Genomic DNA, 12439 nt, shown 5'->3' on the forward strand with positions numbered 1-12439 from the left:
GCAGATCTTTAATGTATTGTGGTGCTAAGCCGTTCAGTGATTTATAAACTAGCAACAGTATTTTAAAGTCTATTCTTTGAGCTACAGGGAGCCAGTGGAGGGACTTTAAAACTGGTGTTATGTGCTCTATCTTCCTGGTTTTAGTGAGAACGCCAGCAGCAGCGTTCTGGATCAGCTGCAGCTGTTTGATTGATTTGTTGGACAGACCTGTGAAGACGCTGTTGCAATAATCAATATGACTGAAGATGAGCGCATGGATGAGTTTCTCTAGATCTGGCTGAGACATTAGTCCTTTAATCCTGGAAATGTTCTTCAGGTGATAGAAGGCCGACTTTGTAACAACAGTATGCACTTTTATTAAATATACTTGCTCAAAATGTCAAGATGTTTTTGTTGAATTCCTCCTTAGATTTTGCCACATTTGAACACAGCTAACTAAAAAGATAGCCACGCTGACCCTAAAATACTAACCATAGCATTAGTTCCACTAACGCTAAATTGCTACATCAATATGGTATTTTGCGGAAGCTAAACGCTAAATTCAGCCATGTTGATATTTATTCACTGTGTCACAAGGAGGCTCTCAAAACAATTCATATATGTGAATTTTTTTTGACATGTTCGATTTGCACCCACATTATATTCGTCTCTATGTCTAATTTATTTGTTTCTTGTGTAATTGTCATTTGTTCAATAAAGTTTCTTTAAAACAGGGAGAGAGTCAGAGGAGAGGAAACGGAACTGCTGAGTAGATCGACTTCAAAACGCGAGCATGTATACAAACTTTTTCTACTCGAAAAAGTCTCAGCAGTAGAAAACTAAAACTTCAACGGATGTTGTTCAAAAGTTTATAAAACGCCTGGATAAAATAACATTTTCGAATTTTCCCTAAAAAAGGTAATTCATGCAAAGCTAAGCGTGATTGACATTTTCAAAGTTAGCAAAAAGTGCTAAATGAAAACTGAGTTCCGCTCATTCAGCTCAGTCATTCAGTGTAAAATGATTAAAAAGACACTGAATTAGCCTTTTACATTAGCACCTAAAAAAAAACTGTTCAGCCATACGGACTTGCAATGATTCACTTAAATCACCTTAATGGGATGAAATAAGCTTTAGAAGTTATTTTTCATTAAATGCAAAACTATTTTTATACTAAAGCAAAGCAAGACAATCATTAAAGGTTCACTTTTGACATCTATGTCCTCCTTATTATTCAGTTCACAAGCAAATTCACAAATTCCTATGTTAAAGGAGCATGCTAAATTACAGTACAGATCTGCGTCCTTGATTTCATGAGACTTAATTAACAGTTGAATTATGCAGTTACTGTTACATAACTCAACTGTTTGAATTATGCAATGATTTTGAGATCAAGGTTGGTGAGAGACGCCAACATTAAGGCACATTCAGATTAATCTTTTCCAATTTCTGTCTCAACTTTCCTGCTTGTGAGTACAAACAGATCATGACCAAAGCACAACAACAAGCTCTACAGGGGACCCCCAGTACTCAGCAGGATGAACTCTTATCACTACCTACCTTAAGAGTTCAAACACCAAATATGGCTTAATATGCATTGGAGGAACCAGTCCTGGCACAACAGTGGAAGCTAACATCTACAGTCTTCTTCATCTGCTAATCAGCAGCAGGGGAAATGATTGGCCCTCCTAGATGAGCTGCTTTGCAAACACCAGCAATGCAAGTAGCATTGCGACAACATATTTCTGTTTCCAAAGCTGCATTTTCTGCCAAACATTTTACATTTGCTTTATGAACAAATTGGTGAATGGGTGACGTTCTACAGACAACCCCTGGATAAGTTAATCTGAGAATATTGACCACAAATAGGCTGTTGGTCCACTGTAAGTAATACGGGACATCAGTGCTCTGGTAGCATAAGACCAAAAATATACACTTTGTTGGATTTGTTTTTGCATTTTGTAAAATGATTATTATTCAGCTGCTGTGCTGAAGTCTGCTAGAATTGTCGGTTTCTTCACCATTAAAGTATCAGTGCTTTTCTGTTTTAAGGCAACAGCAGTTCTTTTAACAGCTGAGAGTAACTCAGAAGCAAAGTGAAAAGAAGACTTTTTATATATTGCAAAATTCAGCTCATCCCTTACAGTTTAGACCCATAAAGAAGCATTGCTGTGGTTATGAGTCTTCCTGGCAGATGAAGCATTGCGCCCTTCCTCACCCTGTCGGATGCATTTTCCTCTCAGCCTGACATGCAACATACACACTGACCCTGCAGGCCAAGTGCAATCCCTCTCTTTACAAGTCATGCTGAATGAAGAGATTTTCTTAATCCTTCTAGGCTGGAGTTGGTAAATTATCTATCGTAGTTCCGGGGTGACAGTGACATTTCTCAGCGCTGTCCTTTTCGGTACTGTCCTTGTCTGCTCTCCACATGCTTCACTTCTCCTAAATAAGAGGTGCGAGGGAAAATGTCAGCGGGTCATCAGAAAATAGCCTGATAATTGACCCTGTCAAGCCATGCAGACTCCCAGAGCCACGCTAAGCCCTCTCATCTCAGCTGGGTCAACACCTATGGCAACGGCAAACACAAAGACAGACAACAATTGGACAGTTACGCTCCAAGCAGATAGCTTTATTGTTTCTTCCTGGTGCGTATTTAGAATCCTGCCACCATCTGTCTACTTTATACAATCATGCTACGAATTTCACAACCAGGTCCCAGTCTGGGCGGGAAAACATCTCAGAAATGGCAGCATCGGCTCTGGCATGGCAGAGTGCTCTTTCAAGGCTTTGTTTATGCAGTGCATTTTCAGAAAATAAGCTAGGCCCGCTAGCTACGCTTTCCTAGGACGCTCGGTAATCAGTGATTACATAATGTTGTGAACCGAACATTTGACAGTAATGTACAGCGTGTCTATTTTTAAATGTTAAAAGGAACTGGTGACCAGGTTATCATGTTCTATTATAAAAAGAACAACACATCAGGGGTAAACTAGCATAAAACGCAAACTAAAGAGCAGCACTGCTGCGATAGCTCATTGTAATCAGAAGCAGAACCTGGAACAAAAATAAATATGTAAAAAACATCTTTCATAATAAGCCTACATTAAGAGTTGGGAAAAAGTATTTGCTCCATTTACATATTTATCTTTGATCTATGTTTTTGTTACGTTTTCTTGTTTCTGTTTAGTGTCCGACATGAAGAATAATAAAAAAAATTACTTGAATAGAACCAGTCTGGAAGCAAATATCTCAAGAAGTAAATACGTATGCCCCATCTAAAGACATTCAGTAAGAGATTAGTGATCTGCAACAACAGTTTCACATACGCTGGTTTAAATGGAATCATCATATAAAAACAAAATTTTTCGTATCTGCTCAGATTATATTTAATGTTAACGTTAAAAATATATATAATATACGTACGTCATGCAAGTGTAAAATCAAAAGAGACCTGTAGGGTGAAACTGTACACACTTAAAACACTAGAATTATCATTTGGATTTTATTTAAGTTTACATAAATCTGCAAAAATAGCAATTTAGTTAAATCTGCGCTAAATTCACCCATTAAAGAAATGGTTTGTAACAGAGGACCATGAAGTCTCAGTCTGTATGAGAAGGACACAACTGACCAGCTCCTAACAATGGAAAAATAGTAATTGGAAAATGACTATATTCTGTGACATGATTTAATGAATTTAATTGGGACTTTACAAGGTGGACTAACACAAAGTAATGGTTAACTGTAAAATTAAAGGACCGTTTTTCAGTTTTTACATCTGCAACCAGTGAGCTACTGTATCCGGATCATCTACACTAACAGACATATTTAACTGTACTTGGATAATTACTGGATACAGTCAAAAATCTTTCACAATTAATCAAATTCTGCTTTCCTAAAAACAAAACGTAAATATTAAGATTCACAAAGACATGATTAATGATGGGTTTTCGGCGAACTGGAAAGTTTTTCATCCTTTGTGGCAGGTTTCAAATCTGACCAGTTGCGGTTCGATGAGTAAATTTACACCATCTTGTGGCCATGTTGGATACTGCACCCATGTTAACAGTAGAAAAAGTTGGAAAGTGTGTATTTTCAATAATTTCTTTTGTCGTCAAAATGTGTCTTGGCAACAACAGTTGTAAAGTCGGACAACCATTTTTCATATTTAGCTTCTGACCGACGTTCTGAGGCAGAAGCAGAGCTCAGTGTGTGGGCTGCATTCATAAAAATGTACTAAAGTATTATCCATTTACGTAAAATAGCAAATTCAACAATTGACTCTCTGCATTGAAATGGCTTCCAGTGACATCAAACCTTATTTTTACAGTAAATGAGACAGAAATGCCTCCATCACTGTTTGCCATCAACAGAGATGATGAGAGAAGTTTTTCGTGATCACATCCGATGTTCACCTCTGATGCTGAACACACTGGCACGCTGATTCAGGAGAACTTTCTATGAAAAGGTAAAGAATTGATGGAATCGGCTGGTTTAGTGGAACACAGATAGGCAGATTGAGACAGCCATCATAAAATCTACCATGAACTCTACTGGATGTAAAACACTGAAAGTGGCCGAATGTGAATCAAATGAATCAAAACGTGGCAGTAAACCCTATAAATACTGTCAGAATCAGGAAATAGAAAGTGCTGTGGAGTGACTCTAAGCAAAACCCCTCAAAGACTGATTCAGGACCGGCTGATGGCTACAAGAAGGCAAATACCAAGAAAGGTATAGAATTTGGAGTATTTTTTCTAGTATAAGCAAAGGGTTTTACATTTTTTGTACTGTTACATCCCTACTCTTCACAATCGACTGAATATTTCTGTCTGTCGCAGCTGGAGTTTCTACTGATTACTTTTCAGCCATCTTAAAACGATACCATCGTCTTAACACTGGAAAAGTTAGACGAGTCACACGCCATCCAAATCGCTCTGCCTTTGACGTTTTCCTGTCCTCACCTTCCCTCATAGGAGCGGCTTCCACGAAAGCATACTGCGCCTGATCTTTAGCGGCCGCCTGCTGGTGAAGCTGATATTCGCTTGACAGCAGAAGGCCGAGCTGTGAGAAATAGAGTCCGTCTAAAGTCGAAACAACACTGCTGTTTCTCTCTGTATATATAGAAACGTTTTCCCTGAGCGGCTTGCAGTTCTGTGAGGGAAACAGGATCTCTGGACCTGAAGGCCCAACTGTGTTCCCCCTCATGCTTGACCCGACTGACGGGGTTCCTCCCAGTTCTAAAGAGACAACAAAGAGAAGTTTGTCTGCTGACAGAGTTCATCTCCACTCCATGACTGAATCGAGCAGCAGTAAAGCCTTCTGAGTCGGGTCGTCTAATCCGTCCGCCACCTGGTGGAGCTCAGGGAGTCAGGAGGTTCGTGTTAATGACCCCTGACCCACTGGCCTCAATCTGTCAGTCTCCTGACAGCACACAAGGTAGGGAAGGTTCACCGTGGAAACGCCTGATCTTCATTTATAATGTGTTATAAACTAAAATATGATTTATGGAAGCCTTTTTATCTGTTTTTTGCAAGAATGATGAATTTGTCTTATTGACAAGGCAGTGATTGGAGGAAGTGGAACTTATCCCTTGTCTAATTAACTGGAATTAATTCAGTTTACTTGGATTAAAGATGAAAAAGCTCCATTAGCATGTGTAAATATAAATATTAAAGGAAATTCTCTGTAAATATTCTTTTACCAGTTATTTTTCTTTTTCTTTCTTCTATTTGGACTTGGAATCTGAAGTCATTTCTCAATGATGAACAGCAAAATAATCCGCTTGTGTGTAAAAAATAAATGATTTTCATAAAAATTTGGAAGGAGTTATTGATGATCCTGCAGCTACTATCACACTGCTAATCTAAAGGGAAAATTTCCTGTTTTTAAATTTTAACCAACTGACCAACCATCCATCATCCATCCATTCATTTCCAAAAATCAATTTGTTTACATGAATATCATTCATGGACACTGAGATATGTTTAAGACAAAACATGATTTATGATTAAACTGAGTGAAACCTGGGAATAGTGATGGACTCTGACCTGAACCTCCAGAGCCACATAAAGACAGTTACAAAGTCGGCCTTCTATCACCTGAAGAACATTTCCAGGATTAAAGGACTAATGTCTCAGCAAAATCTAGAGAAACTCGTCCATGCGTTCATCTTCAGTCATATTGATTATTGCAACAGCGTCTTCACAGGTCTGTCCAACAAATCAATCAAACAGCTGCAGCTGATCCAGAATGCTGCTGCTGGCGTTCTCACTAAAACCAGGAAGATAGAGCACATAACACCAGTTTTAAAGTCCCTCCACTTTGAGCTCCCTGTAGCTCAAAGAATAGACTTTAAAATACTGTTGCTAGTTTACAAATCACTGAACGGCTTAGCACCACAATACATTAAAGATCTGCTGTTGTTGTATCAACCTTACAGACCTCTCAGGTCTTCCGTTTCTGGTTCTGCTCTGTATCCCCAGAACCAAACGAGGAGAAGCAGCTTTCAGCATCTATGCACCACAAATTTGAAACAAACTTTCAGAAAACTGTAAAACAGCTGAAACACTGACTTCTTTTAAATCTCAACTAAAAACCCACCTGTTTAGAATTGTATTTGAAATGTAATCAATTACAAATTTATTGATGGAACTTTACTTAATGATTGATTCTATGTTGCATTGTGATTCTGTGTTTGTAATGATGTAAAGCACTTTGAAATGCCTTGCTGCTGAAATGTGCTATACAAATAAAATTCGATTGATTTTGATCGATTGAACGACTGCAGTGGAATCTGGCTTTTATTCCTGCTGACTCGGGGAATTGCTGTTTGTTTTCCAGCCAAGATCGAATCTTGTAGAGAGTCACATAAATGCTGGTACTTGTGAAATGATGTAAATCAGGCTCAGAGTAGGGAGAAAAGTGCAAATACGATCCAAACAAAAGTTAAACCTGAGCTAGGTAAAGCTTCGACGATGAATCCAGTAACAAACTGTTGTTATCCGTCTAACCGAAGCAACAAGCAGCTCACGGTACGACATAAACACTCAAGCAAAGATTCCCCACAGCATGACACTGCCACCACCATTAGAATTTTGTGCACAGGCTACCATCACTTTTGTGAAACGCATTGGGACTCCTCATGGTTTCTTTCAGTTACGGTTTCCTTCTCTCTGGTTTTAAAGTTACAAATGATTTTTTTTTTTTTAAAGTTTTGCACGGCTCTATAAAATTAGACCCCATGTCCTTATTCTGTTCTATTGAAAATCCATGACATATTCGCTAAGCTTTAATGTATTCCAACATCAAGCTGGTTGCTGGTCAATCTGCTAAACAGACGCCTCCGAGTCGTGTTAGCGTAGCAGCAGGAGGCTCCATTCAGCTATCAGACAGATTAACATGTCACTTCCTGTCACCAACTAAAACCCTCACCAAATCCTATTCGACTTAAACAGTGAATTTGATTTTTTTTTAATTTAAACTCAGTCTTTAATGCTGTTATGCAACAACTAAAACAATATAATCAAAGATTTTATAGAAAAACTGTGGTGAAAATGTGTGAATCAAGAAAACCAGAAGACCTCCTCGTTAAGACGAGACGCAAAACTTGTGAAAACAAGAAGCTTTCTCACTTTAACAAGAGAAGTTTTATATCTCACCTTTGTAATAAAGCTTCCCATTTAAATGACATGTAAAAATAGGCTCCACTGACCGATTACGACGTCTTAAAGTCAGAAAGGAGTTTGTTATAATTCTTCTCACCCCGTTTCTTCTAGAAAACATCTGAAAATCCCAAGAGGTGTTTCTGTTTCACTGTTAAGATCTTTCTCATCTAAGAGTATATAGTTTGGATTTAAAACATTAATCCAAAATGTATCAGAAAAAAGTTATATTTTAACAAAAATTAAAAAAAATAAACAACAGCGTTCTCATTTTAACGAGTTTTGTACTTATTTTTTAAAAAAAAGATGCTGCTCCTTATTTATTTCCATGTTCTAAGTTAAGATACATGTGGTGTTTGAACTATTAAAATATACAGCTAGAAATGTTTTTGAGTGAATTTCAAGGAACTGCAGATTTCATACATTAAACATTCCCACAGCAAGATATCGCCATAATCTAGCGCTCCTTCTGGTTTTTCTTTTGGTTTTTTTAAACAGTTTCTGGGGAAAAGAGAGTTTTGTTGAGAAATAAATAACAGATCTGTGATCTGTGCTGAAAAATACTCCCTTGGCCTGACATTTGACCTCTGTCCAGTGGCCTTAGAGTGTTTCCAAACTGAGCTGCGAGTGCTGAACGGTAACCTGACCTCCCTCTGCCGGCGCCCTCGCTGCTCCCGGTTACTGTCTGCTGCCGTTTGGAAACTCCCCGACTGCAGCCAGCAGCCTCCCATCATCATGTTCTCCTTTACTCGCTCAATTCCGCTCTCCAGCAGAGAGGCAGCAAAGTGGGAATCAAATTTTTAAAATATTCTCTCCAACTAATCAGAGTCAATTCAATCCCATTAGGTTAAGTCGAGAGGCGACCATCTCCTCCTCCTCCTCCTCCTCCTCCTCCTCCTCCTCCTCCTCCTCCTCACGAGTCTAATCTGAATCTGTCCAATTAGCAAGAACGGCACAGAGAAGCTGCCACGTCGGCGTCGCATCCCGCTCACAATCCGTCAACTTCAAGAACCTGCAGAACCACAGACCGATTCCCTGCTGAGTAAAAAGCTGCAGCTCACTTCCCGTGCTTGTCGTCACGCGGCCATGCGTCCGTCTCGACCGGTGCAGCAAAAACACGCCCAGCCGGCTCCCTCCAGCCTTACCTCTCACCGCCAAGCAGCGGCGCCTCTGCAGTGCCTCCCTGCAGCCTGCAGCTCACGCCTCCTCAGCGCCTTGTCCTCCGTTATCCTCTACTTCCAGTCCAGGTTAACAGGATGCTGCGTGTGTGCTGCTGCTGCGGCTGCCGTCTGGCTATGTGTTTGTGGGAGAGGAGAGGAGGGAGAGGCAACCAGAGGGGGGGGGGGGGGGGGGGGGGCTGTCTTGCAGATATCTGCCTTGTTGCGGTTAAATTTAAACCACCCTCCCCTTTGGCACCTTCAGACGCGGCTGCCCTTCCCCTCCCAAGCACTTGCCATGTGGCCACCAAATAAAGGTACAAGCGTCATTTTATCAAGAAAAAGGCCGTGGTCCAGTCAAAGCCTGCTGACATCTGAGTCGTAACAAAATTACAGCCGTTGTTGAGCCACAGATTGTATATTTATCATGTTCCTCCAGAGAAAGCAAACAGGTTCTGACTTTCTGTGACCTTCAAACGACTCTTTAGTTTGACCCGTTTATTCAGGCGTGTGTTTACGTCACTGCAGCCTCTTCTATACCTGAACATGGAAGGTTTGTCTGTCACATCGGGGCTTACATATGGTCTTCTGGAACAAAGGGATTTTTTATTTTTTTTCCCCCAGAGGTCTTGAAAGAAATCACCGTTTTGTCACCGAGAAACGGAAGAAGAGATGTGACTCAGCGATTCTGTAGAGTAAAAAAAAAAAAAGTACCAGAAGCTCCCATGTTTGGAGTTTGGAATTAAATATCGTGATTGACTGAAGGATGAAAGTGTTCGAAACGAACAGCGATGGCGATGCAGCAATGAAGAACCGGAGCGGCATATTAAATATTACAGTTCTTTCAGTATTCACATATTCATGTCTGGTCTTTTATATATCTTTGGGGGAAAAAAAGTGGACAAATTTTAACCTTGTTTTACTCATTGCAGATGACAAATTTGTATACGTCGTATACAAGTTTCTTCCTCCTAGAGTCTAGAAGGAAGAAGTTAGCACACTTTCTTCTTTCTTCACCTTCTTTCTATTCTGGCTTCCTGTAATTTAAAGGATAAAAAAAAGTTGACTTTTTTTGCTCTTAAGCCGCTAAATATTCTAGCTCCTTCTGAGCTCCAGCTGAAATGCATATTAGATCTGCACACACACTGGGACATTTTAAACCTCCAGCTCATTGTGACCAAAAGTCTTTGCTTAAACAGTCATTAGCTTGTTTGTTATTGTCATAATGTGTTGTTTGTGTATTATTCATGCATAATTTCAATGCTTTTTAAATTTATTTTAACTGCATTTTAGCTTGTAAAACAAATTGTCGGACATGTGCTGTACAAATGAACTTGACTTTGACCTTCAACAGTTTAAAAGGGGCAAATGTCCTTCAACTAACCAAGGAGAATCTAAACCAGGTGAACTTTCTACTGGATGTGACAACAAAAATGGAACACAGTCACTGGCAGCAACAACTTCTCAAATGGATCCGTCTGAAAGACACCCGTCTGAACACAGGGAGGCTGAAGCAGGTCTATTTTGTGAAAGTCTAAAAATTATGTTTCAACATGTTTTACAAAAAAAAAGATAAAAGAAAAAAACGCTAATAAACTGCTACTTTTCTAAATTCCTGATACAGCTAGCTGTGCTTTAGTGAAGCAGCTAAAGCAGGAACGGCAGAGTTTCTGCCAACAGCACCGTTTGACCAATGTGTCATTTAAAAATAGAAATGGTGGAAAAAAAGAAAAGAGAGAGAAATATTCTGGTAAATTTCCAGCTGGTGTGCAGATCTGACAGGATGTGAACTTAATAATCACTTTCAGCTCGGCCAGCTGTTCTCTATTAGGCTAACTTCACGCTGATTCTAATGGAGTTTAGTCAATCTTTTATGAACTAAACATTGTTATGGCTAATATCATTTATACAGTCATGTAAAAAAAGATGGACACCTGATGAAAACCTGCAACGTTCATATTTGAAAGTTTGGATATTCGATGTCATTTTTTAAAAAGAAAATTAAGAAATTCAATTCTTAAATAAAAGTGAAGACCATTTCAATTTCTTTGCAAAATCAAATTTAAAAATTGCAATTTCTAATCGTCTAAGCAACAAATGAGGACACGCCCACATTTATTCCTACCTGAATTGACAGGAAACGCAACATTATGTCAAAACGGAAAGTAACCATGGAAACGTCGTCCGACTGACTCACAGTAGCGCGACACTCTTCACAAATGGGAAAATTGCTCCAATATGAATTTAAAAACAAACTTTAAAAAGAAAGAAAAATTACACAATGAGATTTGAGGTTTCGCTTTTATCCCATCGGCGAGTTTTGGGTCGCCTCCGGTTTCAAACACTAAAGTCTATTTTTAACGGCGTGTGCTGCGAGATTATAAATAAACCCGCGGCCAGAAATCAACATGTCATCATCATTTAAATCTGCTGCCAGATTTACAGGTCACGACACGCGTAAGCTAAACTTGAGGCAGTGGAGGGTGTTTCATAAAAACCCAATATTTTCCTCTTCACTCACCTCGTCTTAAAAAATTAAAGCTTTAAAAATGTTGTAAAACATTGTAAAATGTTTTGAAGCTTTAAAACATGGAGAGTGAAGAAAAAAAAAAGGTGAGAAGCTTCCCTTCATGTTCATGCGTTTGATTTTAGATGTCTAAATTGAAAGTTTCTCCACGTTCCGCACAGCAGCACAAATCGGTAAGTCGTGATGGGGTCAAGGGGCGGCAGCACCTGTCCCTGCTGTTCTGTCCAATCCCTTTGCGACCCGTCTGCTCCGCACGGCCAACGCTTTACGTGTCCGAGCAGCTGGAAATGCCCTTTTCAGGACACTTTCCCTGGCACAGGAGAACACAAGAGGCATTCCAGAAAGAGAAATGACAGCCTGCCGGCCTCTGTCCGTCACAGGGACGGACTTAAGAATCAGCAAACGTCATATGAAGTCACCCTTTCAAAGGCAGAGAAATTACAATTTTGCAGTTGCAGTATTTGCATTAATTAAGTAAAACAGTTCAAATTTAAACGTGAATAAGTCTGTTCACACGGTAAGTCGACAAAAGCAGGACACACCACAATCCTCCAAGTACTTCCTGTCTTTTTCTTCTTCATGGTTTCTGCCTGTGGCAACAACCGGTTGTTGATCATGCGGCTGCGATGCAACAAAAGTGTTTCCATTGCAGTTTTATGAAATGAACCAATGTTGAAAAACCACCTCATCCCAGCAGCAAAACCTTTTCGCGAAAAACAAGTTGTTGTTTTTTTACTTGCATATTTTTTATTAAGCAAATGTATTTTTGAAATGTCAAATTGAGCAATTATGCGGTCGATGGAAATCCAGCTTCTCTAAGATTCATACAAATCCGAGTTGTGCCAAACTCCACTTTTTTTGAAATGGGGAAAATGGTGACGGCCCTTTAATTAGTATTTAATGACCTCTTCTAAGAAAACGTGCCATTCAAACGTGGCTTGGTAAATGCCTGCAGTAAAAAAAAATCAACTTGATCATATCTGCAGCCACACAAGCAAGATGGAAGTTTATTTTTGCCACTATATTCAGTTGAGAGTAATAATAATTGTGGAAGAAAAAAATAATTCCCAAAGGCTCCCAGTCTACTGCAGTAAAAATGTAATTTTGGG

The 12439-nt window shown here is 39.4% G+C and overlaps 1 protein-coding gene across 1 annotated transcript in view; it reads right to left on the reverse strand.

Annotated features, from left to right (window-relative positions):
- filip1l (filamin A interacting protein 1-like) overlaps positions 1–8967 on the reverse strand; it is a 67445-nt gene extending 58478 nt beyond the window's left edge. The window contains exon 1 of the mRNA XM_032556448.1: positions 8792–8967. The gene's annotated coding sequence lies outside the window, so the exon portion shown is untranslated. The remainder of the gene's footprint in view (positions 1–8791) is intronic.
- Positions 8968–12439: the final 3472 nt, after the last annotated feature.

Source organism: Xiphophorus hellerii, chromosome 24 (assembly GCF_003331165.1).
Source record: "Xiphophorus hellerii strain 12219 chromosome 24, Xiphophorus_hellerii-4.1, whole genome shotgun sequence".
Classification (NCBI taxonomy): Eukaryota; Metazoa; Chordata; class Actinopteri; order Cyprinodontiformes; family Poeciliidae; genus Xiphophorus; species Xiphophorus hellerii.